General features: G+C 33.0%; 1 protein-coding gene across 1 annotated transcript in view; it reads left to right on the top strand.

Moving 5' to 3' along the window:
* The first annotated feature begins 10,235 nt into the window (after positions 1-10,235).
* Positions 10,236-24,975, top strand: part of LOC125056512 — a 252,735-nt gene continuing 237,995 nt past the window's right edge. The window contains exon 1 of the mRNA XM_047659646.1: positions 10,236-10,335. The gene's annotated coding sequence lies outside the window, so the exon portion shown is untranslated. The remainder of the gene's footprint in view (positions 10,336-24,975) is intronic.

Below are 24,975 nucleotides of genomic sequence, written 5' to 3'. Positions count from 1 at the left end.
ATAAAGTTATTTTGAGTTTGAGTTGAATTAATAGACATAATATCTTAATATATACGTGTCACGTTGTTTGTCCGCTGTGGACTCCTAAATTACCGAACCGATATCAATCAAATTTGCGCACCGTGTGTAGTTTGATCCAACTTAAAAGATAGGATACATCTCAATTTATACCCGCAATGTAATTTTATTACAAATTATTTGTTTATTATTTGACACAATTCTAACAGATGGCGCTGTGTTGAAAGTACCAACGTTTCACATAAGCTACAAATTAATGGCATAGCCACCAAAAAGCATGGTGATCCCCATGGCTGGTCTTTTCCTGCCGTTTCCCTTGAATAGTTTACTACTATGTTATATAAAAAAAACCTTAGCCACAGCAACGCTTTGCCGAGTCTGCTAGTCCATTAATAATTTTTATTTTTAAAATTACTCTTTTGTGTATGGATCCTTATTTTAAAATACGATAAATGCTTTTTAATAATCTGACTCGGTCGAGAGTCAATTAGTTATAGTTACTTTGAAAATGTTTAAAAGTGCATTTCAAACCGCCAGGGCTGGGAAATTTTATTAACCAATAGACCTACTCGAAGCGGAACTTGACGATTTTCAATTCGCATATTTTATTCCTGAGCTTTTAACTATTTTTCTTCATTTTTTAATGTCACAAGGTCAATACTAAATTGGAGTGAACTTCATGATTCAATGTTTTTTCTTTAAAATAAAATAGAGGAGAGCTTTCTTCTCTAGATGTTATATATTTGCTCAAGCGAAGAAGAATACTTAATATTAAAAAGAAGAAAGATTTGTTTTTTAGTATTTTTGTTATGAATAAACTCAACTAGATTCTTTCACTATTCGATAAAATTGATTTATCACTGAGTAAAATATCAAAAGAAATGAACACGAATGCATGGTTCAGAATGCGTAGGTAAGGAACTCACTGCAAGTAGGTTCATACTGAAATAACAATAAAGATAGTTTAGTTATCGCAAATATTATACGTTTAAAAGAATTACGTGGTTTGTTTAAATTTTTATAATGTTTGTGACGATAGCTTACATACGCCGAAATATTGATCACTACCGGACACATAATATTATTTAAATTCTTATCAACGCTACCCACGAAACACCTTTATAACTACATAAAAGGCTACGCAGATTACTTTACAAAAGTAATTTTTACTTATATCATCTCTGTCACATCAATTAAATGAATATATAGTCATATCTTTGTATATTTTCTTTCCTCGATAGAAGTCTGGAAGACAGGATTTCAATAGTCCTATTATAAGAAACCAGCCTCTCACAAAGTATTGACACAGTATTGTGAAATTTTTTGAATATTTTGAAGAGGCAAATAACTATTTTTATGATTTATTAAAACCTGCACAGCGTACATCCGATGTATCGTCAGTGCCCCGTCTCGAAACCTTCAAGAAAAAAGGCACTCACGACCCATATATATTTGTAGTCTATGTATTAGTCATGTCCTGTGGTCTGTAGTTTAATTTAGGAATACTGTATCTCCATGCACTTTATTGGTTATAATTGAGGTGTGAATAGCAGTCTGTTTTGGAGAATGGATCACCATTAAGAAATACATTCAGCTACTATTCCTGTTGCGCCTGTTAATATAACTATGGATGTGACACTGGTTTGCGTATTTCATAATCGATTTAGGTCTTTTTTAAGTGATGATATTTGCTACGTTTTTCTATATGATTGGTAACTGTTTACTTTAGCTTAGGATCGAATCATGGTACACAGTTGTGCACGGCCCTAGTGAAGTCTAGTGAACACAGTTTTTTATGAGTTTCATCTTGTAGAAGTTTGCGAGTTATTCTTGCCCTATGTAATATTTCGGGAGGTCTATCATTTTGATATATTCGATTACTATTATTAATTTTATTAGTTTGGGCTAGATGAAATTCAATTTAATTTAACCTGTATACTGTATAGCACTGTTTAAGTTTTACATAGAAGGAATTATTCTAAATATCCTTTACGTTATGCATTGGATAATCGAAATTTATTCAAACATATCAAAAGTAACTAAAACATTCAGGAAATCATTTAAAGTGAAGTGGTTTAAGCACTCACCGATGCGTGTAACGACACGGATCCAAGGTGGCGATCTCATTTTCTAAAAGCTTTCGTCGATAGAACCCGTTATTTAGTTGTGAAACGATATTTTGTCCCGCTCACCGCCATTTATTTATTGAATGTTCTGCATTCTACGTTCAGTGTTATACAGTACTTTGGCCATATTTTATGTGACGGCAAATTCTTCAAAGTTAGATTATTTGTATTTATTTAAACTTCGTCACAAATAAAAACGAATAACATATGTATATAATGCTCCAGTTCAAACAATTCGTATGACTCAAAACTTGGCGATTAAAAAGAGTGGCGAAAAGTTTCTTGGCAGTTCTTAGCCGCTCTACGCCCTTGACTTGTGAACTGCCCTGCGATTCTGTAACTCACTTCACGAACTCACACAGCGGTTTTCGCATCGGCGGTCGCTCTCAAATCAGTCGTGAAGCAGTCATTTTATGATTTGGCATTCTGAAAAGGTGGGAGCTTGTAGTTTATTGTTTATCAGAATGCCAAATCATAAAATGACGGCTTCACGACTGATTTGAGAGCGACCGCCGATGCGAAAACCGCTGTGTGAGTTCGTGAAGTGAGTTACAGAATCGCAGGGCTGGTATTGAATGTAAATTTACAATTAATTTAACTTCTTTTCTGACGTTCATAGGTGTACCTGTTTACCTATATGAATAAAGTTGTTTTGCGTTGAGTTTGTTTAACAGAAAAAGTTTCAATTAATCTATTTGAAATAAATGCTGTACAACAATTGTAAAACACGTAGCAAGAGCTCGTATGAAAGTAATTTACATTTCCGAGACATTCAACACAAAAGCCTGTTAGGAACAAGTAGTTTGCGCAAGTTCGCAGGAAACGGTGACAGTGGGGCTACCTACACTTCCGCTTAGAGATTTCATAATTATGGTCTGAGATTTATCTTGAGAGAATTCACTGTAAACCTGAGTGGAACTTTGGTGACCGCTCAAGTCGAAATTTTAACTTGTTTAAAACTAACTAACAGTAACCAGTGGCGATACAACTTTTTAAGGCCTCACATTAAATCTCTCACAATAAAAGGTTGTACTGTCCATTAACAGTGTTAAGCAGTGTTGGCCTTGTGGCTTCAGCTAGCGACTCTCATGCCTAAGGTCGTAGTTTCGATCCCCGGCTGTGCCCCAATGGACTTTCTATACGCGCATTTAACATTTGCTTAAAGGGTGAATTATAACATCGTAAGGAAATTGGCTTGCCTTAGACCTAAAAAGTCGACGGTGTGTGTCAGGCACCGAAGGCTGATCACCTACTTGCCTATATCTACATTTAATGATAGTATCTAACATATTATTTGGTATATTTTAATAATATGATATTTTATCACTACAAATAATATAAGAATTGACTAATTTATATAACTCATAATGTGCTTATAACTTCTATGTAAAATGCCTTTTATTAATAATTAAATAACTAACCTTAACATATAATAACTAAAATGTATTTAATAATGCCAGATCTTCGGCCTCCTGTGATGTCGACATTAGATTTACAAGCGATCATGAAATAAATTCAGAAATTTGAGGACCAGACCTATAAATGTTGTAACGCCATAGATTTTTTTATGGATTGATACCATGGCAAAAGAGTTTGGTTGACCCCGCTAAACTTGGGTATCATATAAAACTGGTTCGAATTATATTACGTTTTTTTTATGTCTATGAAGTCTTTGGACACTAAGAACGAATCAACCATGGGGCACAGATAATAAATGTATACCTATAAATAAAACGTCTTTGATCATTTATATTTCCAAGGCAAGGCGTGAACTAGGGCTGTTTGTATAGGACGGGGGAGTAATAACAAATTGCCGGATATCGCCTAGTTATCGCTGAGATTATAACGTTCAAGACTTGAATACTGAGATTGTTGTTATCGCGTTGTTTTATGAGTAAAATTCATAAGACGTTGTTATAATAATTTTTATTTTACTGATACGTTGTTCATATTAATTTCTATGTAGTGTTTTGTTAAAGCGTAGATTTGCTAGCAAGAAATCAAGATTCAAAATCAAAGTGTATTCCAAAATACATTTTGCAGAACAATTATTAAAATAAATAAGGCTAAAATAAGATTTTGATACGCAGATCCTTTTTTTCTGGCACAGGAGACAGAGCTTACCATACTAAGAGTTAAGTGCTTACGCTGCCCATGGGCACCTCCGACACCAAGTTTGCAAGTGAGTTGCTGGCCTTTAAGGTAGTAATAGGCCTTAAGATAGGAACAGCTTACCCTTCTCTGGAAGGTCCCTTAGTCCAACGCGCGGTTCGAAAATATCTGGAATGGCAGCTGGATATACAGTGTGGAAGAAGTGTCTTAATAAACGATTTGCCACGCAATGTTTAACGGATATATTTAATAACGGATTCGCAATTTTTACCCGAAAAGTTCTGCGGAACACCCATGATATATTGGAGATCTCTACTCAACACCAGGGGATCTAGCTTTATATTACGTTACTCTACAGTTATTTATTCTAGTCATGCCACTATCTATGGTTTGGGTAGGCAAATAAATTATTTTATTTATTTCTTAAGCTAGATTATAAGTCGTATAAAGTAATAAAACAGTCGTAGACGTTTATCTAAAAGGACGCTCACTCGGTTGTCACTTACCGTTGACATTAAAATGAAAATTACTTAGAAAACAGAAATTAAAGTCGTGTTCTTTGAACCCTAATTACAACGTGAACGAAACGCGCTCTTTTTACGTGCCCGAAGAGATTCTAATTTCTATAAGACGATTTTGACAATTGACCTTTTGGCGCGAAAGTTGTCTATAGCTAAACATTGTCTTTGCCAAAGTTCTTTTCTATATTTTGGAATATTGTTTATCTATGTAAACTTATTAATTTCATATATTATACGCATTATGCTTGTGCACGCCGTCGCCACCGCACTGGATGGCGTCCGGATCGGGCCACACATTAGTTCTAGTTTATGTATCTTGTTTCTTATGCGTGACCTTCTTGATGCGGCTTTAAGTAAAACAAATGAAAGTCTTCATCAGTCAGAGATATTTGTGTATGATTAACTGTTCCTTAAGCATGTTTTAATAGGTACGATACCTAAGTTTCTGACGGCTTATTTCCTCGCAATAGTTTATAAAAAGAATACTATTCGAACAATTTATGTTTGTGCTTTCATTTAGTTAGTAGATTATATACTAATAGTAACTTGCACATCATTATTAAATGTCTTTGATAATTGTTTATTAGCGAGGTATTATAACTACATAATTTTTGCTTTTTTAATACTTTTAATAGTTTTAATACTTGCATAAACCAAAGATAATTTTTATTACTTATTGGTAATATTTTTATATAGAAAAGGGGGACAAACGAGCCTACGAGCTGGCCGAAAAGGGCACTCGCAGTCTATGGACACCCAGTTTAGTGGGTGCGTTGCTCTTTGAGGGAGAAGTAGACTCTTTCTTTAAACAATTGGAGGTCGTATCTCGCAGCGACGACCCCCCACCGGGAGTCGATTCCACAGTTCGCTAGTTCGTAAAAGAAAATGTATTGTGAAGCGAACCATGACTTCCAGCCATCAAGATGATACTGATGAAATTTTGAATAATAAATAGTTATATATATAGTTAACAGTTTATAAGTATCAATTTAAAATATACAACTTTGTTATTAATTTGCACGCAGAGAAGCTGAAGAATGCTTCAGTTATTGTTTGACATTTTGAGTGTTAATTACGACTGTCACTAATTGGTGACACACCGCCCTCTATCGGCAATTATTGTCTATTACGGGGGGAAATATTCTTTAGAATTTTCCCAACCAATTATAATATTCAAGGTTTCATGAAATTGGGCTTAGTGAAATAAAATAGTGTTTAAATCGAAGTAGACCTATTTGTTTGAACTCTGGCTGAGTTCAGAACATTGAATAGTTTTACTATTATGTAGATAGTTATATATTTTTATATCTCAGTCAGGTAGGAACTATGGCATTCGTAATAAATGTCAAGAATAGTTATAGAGTAAAAATCATTGTATTACAAAGCATTTACTCAGAACATGGTCAAGTTCAATTGTGCCGCATCTATTTTGTATTCCAAAGCCATAATAAATAGTCGTGCATATTTCTAAGTATCCCGAGATACAACTCATTACAGGGTATTAAAACCTCTTAGGACAATCGTCAAATCGGAAGTCATTCGGATAATTGGTATCTAGGTCGTATATTATAGTAGTTATTTAAAAAAAAAAGTTAATCACCAATGAGGCAGAAGGCTCTTTATCTGCAGCCGGTAGCTCATGTCTAAGCGTCTTGGTCATCAAAGAAACATCTGGAGTGGACTCCTTTTTCCACCGGTTTCTCACCAGCACCTCTCTTATAACAGTGTGTTATGAGTCTTTCAAATGATCATTACATCAGGTTGGTGAACGGCCACGTGATGTGATATCAAACACGTTCAGTTTCTCCAAATTCTCATCGCCTTTTTTTTTTTTAATAGAACGGGGGGCAAACGGGCAGGAGGCTCACCTGATGTAAAGTGATACCGCCGCCCATGGAGACTCTCAATGCCAGAGGGCTCGCGAGTGCGTTGCCGGCCTTTTAAGAATTGGTAAGCTCTTTTCTTGAAGGACCCTAAGTCGAATTGGTTCGGAAATACTTCAGTGGGCAGCTGGTGCCACATAGTGGTGGTGCGCGGCAAAAACTGCCTTGAAAAACGCTCAGTTGTGGAACGGCGGACGTCGAGGTGATACGGGTGGAATTTTTGCCCATTGTATGGTTAAAATAAAATATATTTCGCAAATAAAGTACTCATAATTAAAACCCACATTAAGCTGTAAAACAATATGCTTATTTAAGTATTGTGAGAGAATTATTTGATATTAAACACTAATTAGCGAGCAATAACTTTCTCCATTCAATTATCTTCTGAACAAACTTTTAAAACGTTTAAAGTCTATGCGCTCAGTATTGACTTACTTAAAGTTGTACAATCAAAAGTTAGCGAAGTCACTTCAATATAAATAAGAGAAAATTGGTTGTACGAACCAAATTCGCCCCTTTGAATGAAATTTCACTCTTTACAAGGTTCCACGAACTGGAGTTCATCGGTTCACTTTTTTTTATGGATAGTGTTCGAGACGTAATTTAATTAGGTAAATAGTATAAATATGTATATGTCACCGTAAAATTGTAAACACCGTTAGATTGTAATATATCTCGCGAGATTGTAAACTGTCGAAAGATTGTGAACCTCAACGAACTGCTTACAATAATTTAAGGTATTATTATTCGGTAGTTATATGAAATTTGAAAGAAGAAAGAAGTTTGAATGATAACTAAGTTAGTGTAGTACAATCTACCGAATAATAATACGTTAAATTGTAAGCAGTACGCTGAGGTTCACAATCCTTCGACAGTTTATAATCTCGCGAGATAGATTACAATCTAACGGTTTTTATAATTTTACGTTAACATATACATATAACAAGTAGGATATACAAGGTAACCATTGATGGTGAGATCGGGTACATACCTGGACCAAATCCAGGTTGGACTGGAGGAGAGACAAGTTAAAAGTACCCATAACCGACGAGCATGTATGGCGAATGTCATGAGAGTGGATGAAGCGAGAAAGGTATATCAGGAACGTAGCAAGTGGAGATCTCTTACCCCTTCCTTCTTCTTTGGGAAACAGACAAGAATATAGAAATAAAATAAATATTAGTAAAATAAATGTTTTGAAACGCATGGTAATAGCACAATTTTATTTATTTAACACGTTGCAAGAATCAATACATATTATAGTATTTAGGAATCAATACATATTTTTATAATATTTATTTAATGAATATTACTTTTTTTTGACGTTCATAAGTGTACATTGTGTTACCTACATGAATAAATGATTTTTGATTGATTGATTGAAGGGCAGCGGACGGCCTTATCGCTTATGAGCGATCTCTTCCAGGCAACCGATATTGATAATATTCAAAGATGTGGCGGAACAATAAGTACAAAACGCGTTGTACCACCACAATTTACAATAAAAACCACATATAATATTTGTCACAGAATATTCGGCCTTTACAAATAGTGAATAAATTGGCACCGCGTGTCACCAACGTGCCGCATCTCACTTAACATCAGGCGAGATTGCGGTCAAACGTCTCCCAAAAATATATAATTTGATTTTTGACATGTAAATGTGTAATTTTTTGATCAAAGTAATCTCTCTCAATCTCAATTATTCGTAATCTTTCTTAATTTAAGAAGGAAAAACGTTTATTATTCGCCCTAAAGAGAAAACCTTATTATAAAACATGAACTACAGTATTTGTTGCTATGGTAACCATGGGAGCAAACACGTTTTACTTATAAAATATTTCTTATGGACCATACAATTTAAACACAGTTATCATCAATATTTCAACTAGAAGCATTACCTGAGCGGAACTTCGTCAGTGTGAAAACAACATCATTATCTCAAAGTGAAGATATCACAATACTTCTGAAAAATTGCCAGTAATCCAGGGAATAGAACGAGCCAAAAAAATTAACAAAGAATTTCTTTCTAAAATTCTACGCCATTCTTAACAACTTTAAAACCCGTTTGCAATTTGAGGTGTGAATTTATTAATCGCTCAGTGTTTTGTTTTAAAAGATTGCAGGACACAGCTAATATTACGGGATACTTGTTATGGCATAGAAGTAAACATTAGTGGGCATGGTCAGCACGCACGATCAAGGTGAAATTAATTTCACCGCATACACAACTTCAAGTCCGCCCGCTCACCACATTTGCCTGTACGACGCATGGCTATTGCATCCCCCCTTAAAAGTAAATAAATCAGTGATGTCAACCTTTTTAGATCTGGGCCTCAGATGTCTGTATCAGTTTTATGATCATTTGTCAAGTAGATGATCAGACTCCAGTGCCTGACACACGCCGTTGACTTTTTGGGTTGGCTAGCCGGTTTCCTCGCGATGTTTTCCTTCACCATTCGATCGAATGTTAAACGCACACATAGAAAAAATGTCCATTGGTGCACAGCCGGAGATCCTACAACCTTAGGGATGATATTGATGCCACTAGGCCAATACTACTCAACTATCATCCCCCTTCCCATGTAAAATATGACTTGAGATAAAGGTTTGCGATCTATGTTTAAATCAAATTCAAAATGTAATTTCATATACTACACTCTCCACGTAATATGTAAATATAAAACGACTTATAGACGAAATTATTGCGGTAACAGCGAAGACTCAGTTTTATAGTCCGTTTTACAGCCTTAACAAATGTTAAAGTCCCGACATTTCGATTACAAAGTTTGCATTTTACTATGTAAATCAAGTTAGCGGGCGACAAAAATTAAGTGTACGTATGTCGTATATGCTTTGAGATAAGTGTTTATGTAAAAATATCTAAAAAAGTATCTAATAAAAAATCTATATAAAAAAAATATCTATCTATCACTAAAAATGTCAACAACTTAAGATGTGATTTATTTAGATTCCGTCACAACTAAGTAATCATATTTGAATGCTAAATTTTTATCAAATCAGTCAATAAACATCGACTACTTTAAATGTCGACGGTGTGTCAGGCACAGTAGGTTGACCGCCTATTAGAAATAATCACGGAACAGCCTAGCGATTCTGTAACTCACTTTTCGACCTCACACAGCGGTTTTCGCAGCGTCGGACGCGCTGAAATCAGTCGTGAAGCAGTCATTTTATGATTTGCCGCTGTGTGAGTTCGAAAAGTGAGTTACAGAATCGCAAGGCTGATACAGAAATCTAAAGCCCAGGCCTAAGAAAAGTATAATAAATTTTTGTAATACGCCAACCTTACAATATTTTGCCCCACTATAAACAAGTGTTACCACACGTAGATAATCCACGCGCTTCGAAAACACGAACTTGGTTGTTAATTATAGGGTTAAACACTGCAAAAAGGCTTCCATTATCACACAAAACTCTCTACATTGATCTCTTAAGGGTTAAATAATAAGTTTATTAAGTTCAATTTGCGGAATTAGCAAGATAAATGTATTAGAATTACGTTCTCAACGATTGCGCGCGCCGACCGGAGTTTACTATGATAGGTCTTCAGTAAGGATTTTAACGTGAAGGTGAGGACACGTCTGTCTGAGTTGGTCGCGAAATACGACTGTTGTGTTGTGAAGTGTTGTGAACTAGTGATAGTGTTGAACGGTAAGGTCCTTAAAATTATAAGCAAAGTGATTAATAATTTTCGGTGTGGATTGAATTTAATTATTTTGTTTACTCTCGCAATTTCCGGCATGTAAAGATGTCGTTACGTTAATATTAATGATGCGATTTGGTTTGATCTTCAAAAATGTATATTATAATTTTTCTATTAGATTATTAACTATAATTTAACGGTGTAATAGGGGATGTCGATTTAATAGAGTAGGGACTGAATATTTTAGTGAACTAATATAATTACAAAATCGACAAGTCCAAGGGTCCATTAGGTTTAGTCATAATTTATAATGATTTATTTTGTAACGCCCGACATTTTTCTTGCTTTACTATTTTGGTTATTTGATGAATATTACCCCTGTTATGTAAATGTCATATTAAAAATTTGTCCTCTTATCTGAAATGATATTTTTTTAGTTTACAGCATGCATTTTAATTTATTTTTATTATCATATTTTATTTGTTTTTTCCGTTTGGACTGAACTAGGAATTCAGATCGATCGTGGAAAATATATATTTAATTTAATGAGTTATTAAATAATTAGTTTTCGTTAAATAAATAGTAAGTTTATTATAATTAGTTACAGATGTAGATTATTAATCTAAGCCACGCTAGAAATCTAATAATAAAAAACGATGTATTAATTTAATGTAAACAAGATTTAATGTGACAAGCACTCATAGGCAACCATAACAAACACGAAGGAAAATACAACATTGTTTCATAAATTAGAAAAACTAATGGAAAATTGATTTCAAAGTTTGAGGGGAGAAACTCTTACAATGACCTACCTTTTTATCAGAATGCTCAATCTGGAGGGACAATAGGAATGATGGGATGCCTCCAGTATCTAGAGTGTACACGAAATTTACATTTAGTTACAAGGTTGGGGCAATTAACCTGATTTTAAATATATTAAATGAAAACGATATATCAATTAATTTTCTACGATTTTCAAATGACAACATCTTAAAGTACTCTAGCCTGGTTTCGTATGATGGCAACTCTTTTTACGATAAAAATACTAATAGTAACTCCTAAATAAAATAGCTATCAATACTGAAATGCCCGTTTTATTAAAATGGTAAATTAAAAAATATAAAGTATTCTAATTCGTTAGTTATTGTATAACTTTAAATAATATTCGTGTAGGATAAATTTGAAAAATAAATTTTGATTATGGTTTATATAGTAATTATTTTTAATTAAGATTTCTTTTGTCGTACTTAAATTGTTTTTCAAAAATCCATCTCAATTCAACAGCACATAAGTTCCGCACACAATTTGAAGAAATAAAATTAAAGTCACCTAGCTGTTTTTTAATAATTTCTCAAGCAACGAAGATAATGGTTACTTCAATAGATATAAACATATTTCTTCCTTCATAATTCATAAGAGTTGCAATATTTTAATATAAAGTTGTAACCACGATACAATAGGTTAAAATATGAAATAGAAAATGGAATGTACCACTTTATTATTTATGTTGTTTAATTTGAAATATTCTGAACTTAATTAAAATTGATCGTGCTAATATTGACCTGAACCTGGCGAAGGTTTTCATAATAGCCTTGTCCTTTTTAAATAAAATATTACGCCGTAACATCATTGCGGCAGTTATATTCTTTCTCGTTATCGAAATATAAATTTGGACTTATAAAACATATCTAATATATAAAATTCTCGTGTCGCGGTGTTTGTAGTTAAACTCCTCCGAAACGGCTCGACCGGTTCTCATGACATTTTGTGTGCATATTGGGTATGTCTGAGAAACGGACAACATCTATTTTTCATCCCCCTAAATGTTAAGGGTTATCCACCCCTAAATACTATTTTTTTAATTTTAGATTAAATTTTTTCTTTATTTTTTTATGATACAACATTAAAAATGTATGTATTTTAATTTTCACCCCTCTACGATCAACCCCTATTTTTTATTATAAATTATATACATGGCAAAACGACCTTTGCCCGTCAGCTAGTTATTATATATAAAACACAGGCTGGTCCTTGCCGTCTGCATAAGTTTCATAAGGTGCTATATAAAGCTAAGTAAATAATCAGCTTATGTTATAATGACCTCACATATTATTTCAATTGTATATTTACGATGAGCTTAATTTGACTTGTAGTGGCCATAAACCTGTTATTAAATGTTGCTTTAGACAAATCCTAAAATATTTATAAAACTGCGACCACACTAAGTGAGAGATAAAGTTGAACATTAGTTCTTATTGTCTACAAGCTGCCCCGTGAACTTCATTTCGCCTTAATATTATTTTCTTACTTAGCCTACCTTTTAAGTAGCTGCATACCAACATATATAACATTTTGATATGCTACCCCATAGATACTGTTCGCTTTTCTAGAATAAAAAACCTAAGTACTAACTAAAAATAATATTTGACTTTTTTATATATTTCCGTGTTTTTCTCGCTACAATTCCTGAGAGCTCAAAGAATTGATATTGAAAAGATACCGGAAAAGGGTCCAGCCGTCTTGGAGTTTTGAGCTTAGCAACATATTTTTATTAATATATATTTACCTACAACTTTTTTATTTATTATTATTAATATTTACTACAACCATCTTCACATAAATTATATTCACGTTTGCGGTTTCTTCCAATTTAAATGATCAGAAAAGAAATTTTTATTACAACGCCTATAGATTATGATTTCCCAAAAACTAATAAACATTAAAAAAATATACTTGACATAAAAAAAAAATAAACAAAAAACATTATTTGTCTACATTTGTAAGCTTTACATTAATTACCTTATTGTGATTGATTAAACATATACAAACTTACTTAAAATTTCATAAAGATAGATTGAATCAAGTATATATAATATATATTCAAGAAAATTGTTACATAAATTCAAATATATACAGGTACAAAAGGTGGCAATGTTATTTCTACCATGACTCATAAATGAATTATCACCGCACCACCTCTTTGCAGAATCAGTCGGCGGTAGAGATATTTTTATACCAATACGACTTACGGTGTAAATGAACGCACCATGACAAACAATCATAATATAACCTCCTTACTTATTTCATTGTTAGCCTTCTTGGACAGCAGATACTACTTTATTATACATTGCCTGCTAGTTTGCCCCTGGAACCATAATATATTAAACTATTGGGTGTTTTATAATCATTATAATACAACCGCAAAGATTCGGTAACTGATTTTACATTAACAGTTAAGTACCTACATATATAAGTTCTCATATAGTGGTTATTTGTATATTATTTTTAATTTACAAATTAAAACAAAATACTGGAACATTATATTGTTTGAAAAATAATTTTTGAACAATATACATCTGATTTGTACAACAATAAATTTAATTAAAGTTTCGTAGCAACGTTCTACGAAAATGGTCGCTACGAAATGCGTAGACGTTGCTTTGTTTAAGCAGTTTTCATTAGAGTTGTTCCCACTAAGCTTCCTTGTTTTAAACATTTTGCCATTCTGAATTGTATGCATTTTCTACTAAAATCATACTTAATTGTTATAGAATTCTATAGAATTTTCGTATTAATATAAATATTTTTAATTAAATATAATAAAACCGTATAAATAGGGATATAGGGCGTAATTTACTAATAACATAAACTGTTTACGTTTTAATATAATAATTTTGCCTTCTTAAGCCGAAGAATTAATAACATTCATGGTATATAATTAAACGGTACCGGGTTCGAAGCCCGCCAAAACATAAAAATGATAAATGAAACAGACTCAAGACGTATCAAACTACTGCAAAAACTAATATAATCGTTAATTAAATCCAATGGAAAATAAAAAAAACACATCACACACAATCTTGTTTTTACTATTTTTTATTAATTAGTTTATCCTTATTTTGCGCCATGTTACTCTAATGGTTACGTTTAATTCTCAAACCTCAGGTCGTGGATTCGAAATCCATCAGGAAACCAATAACTCTTTCTGCGTGCGAAATTTAACTTCCTGGTATTGTAAAGAGTTAGTGAGAGAACGGCATGAATGGAAACGTTCAACAAGATCTATGCCTAAAAATAAATTATTAATTTAATTTGCATTAATCAACCTATACGTATATATAAGCAATTTAAAAACAATCCATTTGTCCACCAATGTCAACATAAGTTAATGATACGATTTTGATGATGTCAGTTCCCCGGGTGGAATGGTTGGATATTATTGGAATTGGATAAACTAAACATTATCCAATTCCAATAATAAATGAGTAGTAGTAGTAGAACTATGGACTCAATTTCCGCACTTAGGCGTTTATTTAGTCCGTTGTGCGTAAATAATAATACATGGGTAAAACTGGTAACCAATATTTTGTTCGGTTGAAAAAACTGCGATATCACCACAGCTTAACAGAATTATAATTAAAATCATCACAACAGACCGGATATTCATAAATAACCCGTTAACTCTCTTTTGAATAATTTTATACAAGCAAATATTTCGTAAATAAACAATAGCGAAAATGTATTTAATTGACGTTAAAACGTGAGAAATGGCTGCAAAGAGAATTATAGCTGGATATAAATATCTCACTGCCAAAGGTTTATGTAAATTAAGATAGGCTTACGTAAGCTTTAGCGAAAATATTTTTGAATCGCGATCTAGATGAATTGTTTTGGACGTAACAGTGGGAAAAATAATAAAAAATTATTTATAAAATTGTTAATAAAACAATTAGTATTATTTATAAATTAAAAATTAATAGTGTAAAAAGTATTATTACATTCCTTTTCTTTCTTTTTTTGCGACTGAGGCGCAAACTAGCTGCTGTATTCTCTGGTAGACTGACCAGTGTGGAACAGTCTGCTCCTCAGCATAATACTGAGCCAGGGCCGATTAAAAATTATCACGGAATAGATACAGAAATCTACGGCCCAAACCTAAAAGGTTGGCCATTGGCAAATAAAAAAAAATTACAAACTAAGAAGCAAAAAGTAAAAACGTATTTAGATGTGCATTCAGTATCCAAAAATTTATCATTCTGATACTACATTGTAACATTACGCGCCATTTACGCGCACTGTCTTGCGCACGCTAAATATTATTGTTTGTGAGACGGATATATTTAGTTGCATTATTTATAGTTTCTTATAAAAAGGTTTAGGTTTTATGTTTTATTGTTTTGTTTATATTATGCTTTTAGTTTAATTTTTATATTAATTAGTTTTCTATTGTACTAGTGTTAAGTTACTGTAAAAATACTAAATAAGGAAATAAATAAACTTGAGATACGTAATTAATTATTATATAAATTATATAAATAAATAATTAATAAGGTCCTCCAAGAAAAGAGCGTACCAATTCTTAAAAGGCCGGCAACGCAATCGTGAACCCTCTGGCATTGAGAGTGTCCATAGGTGGCTAAGATCAGGTGAGCCTCCTGCCCGTTTGCCCCCTGTTCTATAAAAAAAAATTGGTTTGGGCTACTTGACTTTAGGCATTAATTTCATACACATAAAATCAATCGCTGTTCAGCCTTATTTCGAACACGATAACAGGATCACACACTAACCTAATATAGCTCATTAATGTTAACTTAATAGGCGATATATAAAAGCAATAAGACCAAGTTGCTGTGTCCATAAAGTTATCAACTTGGGTACACCTGTATGCGTGATTGATATGTCCTTACCGAAAGGACCTGTAAACACAGCGATTAATCATCGTACATCACCTGCCCTAAGTAAATAAACCCTCGTTCAAAGAGACACTGGGCGACACTGTTATGATGTGCCTGGACAAATTTTATAAGTGCCTGTCATGCGTAATGTATCTTATTTTGGGCTATTCATATATTACCATTGACCAGGCAGGGAATTCGACAATAGACAGGCGATTATTGTGAAAATTATACTTGAAAAAAGAATGAGGATATGAAGTAGGTAAGCCTCGGTTTAAGGAACGCGAATGATTAAAAAGGTATAATTTTTTTTGAAGTTTTCCACTAATAAAATATTTACACACGCATACGCACGTACACATACACACACAAACACACACCGAATTTATTTTTACGACTCCGTTTGCAATGTTTTCTTTTACTTAATTATTTTCTTCTATTGTAGCTTATGACAATGACCTGATTGTACGTGTTCCGGTCCGGTGGTAGAGGCTGGCTATCTGTCACTCAGGTCTCCTGTTACAGAGACCAGTCTCTCACATACACTTTCTAATGTTATCATCTTAGTTTAATCATAAAAACCTTGAATCTATATGTTAGAGAAGATATAAAGATTACTATTATTGTTTTGTGTACGCATGTTGCGTGTAATTGAAAATACACTTTAATGGAATTAGACCAGTCCACTGGGGGCAGGAGACTCATCTAATGTTCAGTGATACCTACACATTACCAGAGGTCTTGCGTGGTGAAGTGGTGGTCGAGGTGTACGTTGCTGGCCTGTTAAGAATTGGTTGGCTCTTCTCTTGAAGGATGGAAGAATAGAATTTGGCGGGCAGCTGGTTCCACATAGGACAACCTTAAAAATCGCTCTGTTGTGGAACGACGGACGTGAAGGTGATACAGGTGAATCAAACAAAATAAATGACCCTTACGCGATTGATTGGACGTTGACGGGAACAATAGAATAATATCATACTCCACATTCATGACTTAAATTTCTCACCGTTACGAAATTGAAATAAAAAACAAAAGAAAATCCCTACTCCTCAATTTATGGTCCATAACTATTCCCAAATTAAGTAAACAAAAGCGTGCTTATACTATTACCTATATATTTTATAGCCTGCACTTCCGATAAGCGAACGGATATAACAATGGGAGGCTAACCACTCCAAATTAATGAAACATCTATGTACCGGAGATAAATCTTCGAGATACCGTAAGGGCTGTACTCAATAACTAATATTAAAGATAAAGATAAGGATGCGTGTGTTTTATCAGCTATCTACCCTATTGTTCTGAAGATTTGTACTGCCGGTTTATACCGAGCGAATTGCTCTATATTACTGAGGATAGAACCTAATAAAAGACGGTAGGGATTCTGGCGGAATATCTTTCTTCTCACAGTTAATGCAAACTAAGATTTAAGCTTAATTTATTTATTGCATAATAAAATACGATTTAATAAGATTCAACGATCAATTAATAATAATGTCTGTCACAATCGGGTGTCACGAAAGTGAATAGTGCATATAAAATTTAATACAGCTTTGTGACTTTCATGGTTTTTTGTATACTTAATTCTTAATAGCGGTTTTTTATGGTTAATATTTTGCTTTTTCATGGGAGATGTGGCTGACACTATTTTGCATCTATTCAATGTATTTACGTGTTTTTTTAATAAAAAATTAATTAAAAAGCGTGTTCCCTGTGGCAGTGTCCTTTAACGCTGGCAGCATTTCCTCGCTGTATTGCGATACGATATTTAGTTTTTTTATTATGTGTTTTCGTGTGATTTCGTACTCGCTCGTAGGCGTGAAGGTGAGAATCGTATACGCTAGGTCTTGGGTCCATACTACTTCTGTATAAAGCTGTTTGTTTTTTTCGAAAACATGCAATCCAGTGCAGGAACTCTATGACTACTAATAGCAATAGAAATCCCAATTTCAATCTTGAGTTTATGTACCACGCAATACCAAGGTGCGATGTGCTACAAATATTGAGTGAACTACGTCAAATTAAACGTCCTTTTCGCCATCAGAAATTACCATCGCCGTAAAAGTAGAACCAAAGCAAACCACAAGATGAAATACTTCCTAGCTGGCGCCAGACCTCACATAACAACTTACTAATATATTCATTAAGAACATTTCAACATTCACTGATATTAGAAAATATACTAATACAATAATACGCTTATTAATTAATTGTAAAAAAAGTACAACAGCGGACAAGAAACAGAAGACATATTAGATAAAATACAGCAATCACAATTATTTAATAGTCTTTAATAAAACTACACAACACAAAGAAAATAAATAAAACAGCTGTGGAACAGTCTGCTCCTCAGCATAATGCTGAGCCAGGGCCAAATACAGCAGCACATACGCATTACACAATTAAAACGTACCTTATTCTTTAAAAAGAACAAATATTGTTATTCTTCATTATTTTTTATATTCTTTTGATAATTGTTATTTAGGGTTTTTCTGTGTGTGTTTGTAAGTAATAAATGTTAACGTTAAATACTTAATACACAAAAATTATAAACGTTGATACTAATACAAAGCATTATGAAAAGAAACTTCTTGTATGAAATCGTACTACAGACGTAGGGAGACCATTTACGAACAATGAAAGGGATCCTTAAATTCGGTACAACTTTTTCTAAATTATTGTATCAATTTGAGTAATGGCCTGTCAATTTCACTTAACAGCACTTGGCAGATATTAATTATAATCGAAACGCAAACATAATGTATGTATTTTTTAATTTAGACATCTTAATTTTATCGCTCATTCGTATTTTATGTAAAGTCTTATTTGAGTTATTAAATCTAATTTTGTAAAGCTAAAAGTATTAGCCAAGCATGGGTAGACAATTTAAATTTAAAAAAACTAATATATTTGCAAATAAAATAGTTTTAAGAGAAATTTAATAATTACGGTCACAAAATTTGTAATTTAGCTTAGTAATCTATAGAAGAGTCAGCCCCTTTAGCCAGCCACGATATTATAAATAAATAAGCTTTTATTCTGGACATTCTCAATTAGCCATGAATATAAGTCATGTTTCTTAAAAACAAACATAAAACTGAAACACGCTCTTTATTAAAATCGCGCCAATTAGCGTTTATTGGAAAGTTGTTTTTAATTAAAATTTCATAATATATTGATAAAAGCTATGAATACTTTATGCGTTGTTAGCGATAATCGCATGCACTAGTTTTTTAAACCATTTTTAGGACATCGCATTGGTTGATGTGTTGTTTTATCTCGCAATTCGACAATTCCCGTATACTTTGTACGCAATTTTCTTTTGTAATTAACACCTGCTTATACTAGCACTTGGATATTTTCTGATAAGCCCACTATATTTTTCAATAGCATCAAGCCCTAAAAGGCCGGGAACGCTCTTCCTGGCGTTCATGTGTAGGCAGCGGTTACCACTTAATTATAAGGGACCCCCTACTCGTCCCCCTGTATTCTACACAATAGACGATACCTCTATGTTATCTCTATGTCCCTGTTTAAGTATAATATAATAGAATGGACACATCCAGGATGTACTATAGAAGAGACAGGTCAAAAGTAACCATAACGGACAAGCATGCTTCGTGAATACATATCCAATACATAGTAGATGAAGCGAGGTATGTAACAAGATCTGTCTACCCCTTTGGGAAGGCGCGAATTTTTAAATATAATCTTGCCAATATATATGCCTATATATAAGTTTTTTATATATTACTAGTTACATATATGTTAATAACAATACGTAATTAACATAAGAAAAGCTTATTAACTATTATATTCCCTTTATATGACTTCAAGGGCCATACTGTAATTTTACGCGATTCAATTCTAAATTTGAATTTTTGATTGAAGTTAAATATTGTATTACGAGTATTTGCTTTGATTTAAATTTGGAATAGCGAAATTTTTTAAATTATTTTGTTCTAATCTGGTGATGGAATAAAAATATTTGACAAATTTGTCATTTGACCATAGACTAAAACGTAACTATATTTTAAATGTCTGTTTACAATTAAAATATACATAGCTGAATAGAATCAAGGATGCATGCACAAATTTTTGTCTTGTTACGAACTTTTAGAAACGTATATTCATACATCCATGCAGTAACTCAACCAATTACATGAAACTTGTATGTTGCTGACATATAAAGTCACAATTACACTTGACTCACTTTGAGCCGACTAACGACCTCTCTTTGTGCCGTTCGCCTCAAAAATGTTATCTGTCGCGTCGGCTTACAGCAGTCTATACAATTTGCAGTCGTTCAAGATTTTTATAGTTATACTAGCTAGCTGACCGGGCAAACGTTTTGCCATGTAAATCATTTATAATAAAAAATAGGGGTTGATCGTAGAGGGGTAAAAGTTAGGGGTTGTATGTATTTTTTAATTTTGTATCATAAAAAAATAAAAACAGAAAAAAAAATCTAAAAATAAAAAAAAAAATTTAGGGGTGGACTACCCTGAACATTTAGGGGGATGAAAAAAAGATGTTGTCCGATTCTCAGAATTCAAACAAAATTTCATGAGAATCGGTCGAGCCGTTTCGGAGGAGTTTAACCTCAAAGACCGCGACACGAGAATTTTATATATTAGATTTATATTCTTAGGTCACCGTAAATGAATTTCCATCATTTATCTGATTTGGGCGTGTGCATAGGTGTGTTTTTATCATTATTATTGCAAATATATAATTTGTGCCTAAGTCAAATTAGTTCGATTAGCCAAACCAGTTCTTCGGCATGTATGTTAATGTCTCCAAGGCGGTACCAAGTGTGAAAGTACGTCTTCAAACATTTTAATATATTAAATACTTTTAATAAGCAAATCTGTTCAAAGACGTATAAAAAATGTATTAAAATCCATTGAGTTTTCAATTAAGAAATCCGTTTCGTAGGTTTAAATAGTACGAGTAGTGATATCAATTTGCATAAATAAATTCAACAAAAAATATTAATTAATTAGTTGTGGAATAGGCTGCCTGACTCCATACGATTGGCTACCCTCCTTTGACAAGACATCTTTTGACATCTTTTGACACTCTTCTACATAAACATTTCTTAACTATAACCATCGTGACTTTTGTAATTCTTGTATTTCTTATTCTTTTGCTCTGCATCGCAATTCCAATCCGTGAAATAAGTTATTTAGTTTTTAGTGTTTTAGATTAAGGTTGGTGATTCTATTTTTAAAAAAATAATATTTGGTTTTGCACTTCTTGCACTTTACCCATCATATTTAATTCTTTACTTTTTTCCTTACTTAGGGTTGCCTGGAAGAGATTGCTTGTTAGCGATAAGGCCGACCGTTGCATCCCTTATAATTTTTATGTATTAGCTATTTGTGTTTCTATAAATGTACCGAAGTGTTTATAAATTAATTAATTAATACAGCCTCGTGAAACGAATATAAGTTCCTTTCATCTGCATGAAATATACTTATTCTTATTCTTGAATTCAAACGTCGTATATTTTGCATGTACCTAATCTTACCTTTTCAAGTTTTTAAAAACTCCACTTCAAGGATTACACTTGAGCTACTTTACGAATGAATACGGCTAGATTTCTTTTAACATATAATTAGAATAAATTGTTCAACTGCTGCATATTTAAATAATTTCAGCGTCAAATGAGTAAAAGTCTAAGGTAATCGTAGAATTAACACTCAAGCGGAAAGAAAAAAATAAAATAAAATGTATGTCTTTAAAATACGTTTATTCAGTTTAGATGCGTCTTAGGGCATGCTCACGAATGTCAAAAACGTTTACAAAATTCGCGAAAGAGCAAGACTATGCCATTCGTTCGCAAAACTACCAGGAGGCCTTGTTCTGAGAAGAACGGGCAAGAAACTCGGCAAGTTTTACCCTCCTTCTACATTATAATTATTGAAAGGAAAATGTCATAAACCATAACGTCATTAAAGTTACATAAGTAAAAAAAAAAACGTGTGGCACTCGGGGACTACCGCGGTAAAGCTATTGCATAGCATTTTTTATCAACTTATGCAGTTATAATTATTTATTTATTTTTTATTTATGCAGTATTTGTTTTTCTTTGATACTATTTCAATCTACCACTCTACCAAAAACGCGTATGTAGTCTGTCTCACTCTAACGCGTACCGGCTGCACCGGCCCCGCTCACGCTACGTCACCGTCAGAGAGATGGGAATACGCAGTATGCGTTCTATCCCACTCTAACGCGTATTTGCCGCACCTATATTACGTCATCGTGTGTTAGGTTTTTTTCGTAACGGAATTTCTTGATTCGGTCGCCGCGCTCAAAGCCCGCGATAAAATCTATGCAATAGCTTAAAATAAATCTGTTCTGTGATTTACCACATTCACCATTACACACATATTTACAACATTTCTAGGTAGTAATTAACTGTGTAGTAACAATAGTAATGACGGTATAGAAAACTGCTTATACATAGAAGCAACATTATATCCATTTCGTATTTAGGAGTTTCCATGGAACACATAATAGAGTCTGCATACCTATGCATGGGTAGGCTGTGTTGCCACACAGATCAAACGGACTATAGTATATTCTTGGGAACTCGTAAATAGATTAAATTATTGACACAACGTAAGATTACCGCATTTGACTCTCTCGCTCAACGAATAAGTATCGCAATACAGCGAGGAAATGCTGCCAGGGTTTAAGGTACACTGTCACAGGGATCAAACTTTTTAAATTTCTTTTATGTTCTATTAATAAATATTTCATTATTATTACTATTACTAAGGTTAAGAATATTGTAAATATTTTACATACTGTACTATATATTTGTGTTTTGTAAAAAAATAAATAAATATATATAGAACTTTAATGTTTAAATAACACAAAGAATAAAATGTCTACGAAATCTTTTTGAAAACAGTAATTTGTCGTCAGCGTCGACAAAGAGACAGTCGCGTCGTGGCATTGTTAGAACTGACTTTTATCACGTGAAATCACCCAGAAACTATCGACTTCATGGAGCCAATGATTGGATAGATTTTGTTATTTTTGCTTATGTTGATACAAATTTAACTGAATTTTGAATCATTTCGCTTATTTTAAATTATTAATGTTATAGAGAGCAGTGTAGTCCTAGTGGTTTCAGCGTGCGACTCTTATCCCTAAGGTTGTAGGTTCGATCCCCGGCTGTGCACCAATAGACTTACTTTCTATGTGCGCATTTAACATTCGTTCGACCGGTGATTGAAAACATCGTGAGGAAACCGACATGTCTTAGATCCAGAAAGTCGACAAAGTCGACGGCGTGTGTCAGGCACTGGAGGCTGATCACCTACTTGCCTATTGGATTTACGACTACAAAGTCACGTTATTTATATGCTAGTTTCATATGCTACATATAAAAAATTAAAAGACTTTTTCTTGGTAGTCGAACAAAGTAAGTCGGAGAAAAAACGGCTTAACGAAATCGTTTCTTACGAACGCCGCCTTAACGTTGAGATAAGATTGAGTTTGAGAGAAAAATTATAGAGCTCGATAAAAAAGTCATGACATCATAAGTCTAACTTTTGTATACATATATCATCAGTCAGTCCTCAGCCACGTCAATCTGCTGTCTGTTTGACAAAAACTGCTTTATTGAATTCATTGCGGTTTTTATAAATATCTAGAATGATTTATAAGAAAGGTTTAGGTATGTAAACGTTCATAGTTTATGGATTACGGTAGGTGTGAAGAACGGGTCGCTAGTCAACTATAAAATTATTGAACAAAATTTATTATTATATCGATTAGATGTCAAGCATATAATGATCACCTACCTATACCTAGCCTATGTAGAAAGCATATCAATAAGACTAGCAGATAACTGAGGCTATCAACCCAGGAGGGTTGTAGTGCCACTAGATTGTTATTTCTAGGTGACGAGATTCTGAGGAGAAAAAATATTTTTCCCCGGAAAGCGACGTAACCTGACCGTAAACTACGAAGCTACATCTATCTTAGTATGACCAATTATAGTCGAAATGATTTCAATAATTTATGCAAAAACTACTTTATGTATTTGCTTTTAATTAATATTTTTGATAATTATAAATCATATATTACAAAGAGCAATAAGACATATTTTGGCTTTACATACCAGTAGCAATTTAGTTTTTTTAGTTACTTTTTCTTTTCGTTGTGTAAAAAAAATGGCGATTAAAAACAGTGGCGGAGAGTTTATTGCCAGTTCTTCTCTTCCGTTCTACGCCCTTGATTTGAGAACTGGCAGTAAATGTAAAATTAGAAGCATTAATATGTATTTCTTTACTGACAAGTCATAAGTGTTACCTTTATGATTAAATGATTTTTTACTTTACTTTACTTTACTTTAAAATAATAATTCACTGTCGTTCGTTTAAGTTTTAATTTCAGTTTTCTTTTTGTTTGTATAATGTTCTTATGTTTTCATATATATTGTTTATCAATGTAATCTGTTTTGGCTTTGTGTATTGTCCCTAATAAAATGACTCAAAATTTATTCGTTTCATATTGTAGATATATCCTTTATGTGTATCGACAAATTTGCCCAGAGCGAATTCCCTAGTTCCTTTGAAATCCTGTAGGCTGTTAGGATAATATGAAATATGACAACGGTAGGTGAATCCCTACGTATGTATCTCTTTACTTTGTTACAACTAAGTATCTAATAAGAATTGTAAAAATAGATGGAAAGTATTTTTTTGTTTAGAATATTTTGATGAATTACTTTCTGTTCTTCATTTCGTAATCCTACGCTAACAAAAGTTATATATAAAAAAAAACAATAAAAATATAGCCAAAGATGGAATACATAATATTAACAAAAAGGTTCAAATATTTACAAAAGGGAAAAAAGAATAAAAAAATATTCATTACATTTAACTAAGTAATACCTAATTTGGCTGTGATATGTGAAAAAAGTGAGGATATGTACGTGAAGATGTGTAT

Source organism: Pieris napi, chromosome 15, assembly GCF_905475465.1.
Source record: "Pieris napi chromosome 15, ilPieNapi1.2, whole genome shotgun sequence".
Lineage (NCBI taxonomy): Eukaryota > Metazoa > Arthropoda > Insecta > Lepidoptera > Pieridae > Pieris > Pieris napi.
The sequence above is the reverse complement of the archived record's forward strand: the minus strand, read 5'-3'. Positions and strand labels throughout refer to the sequence as shown.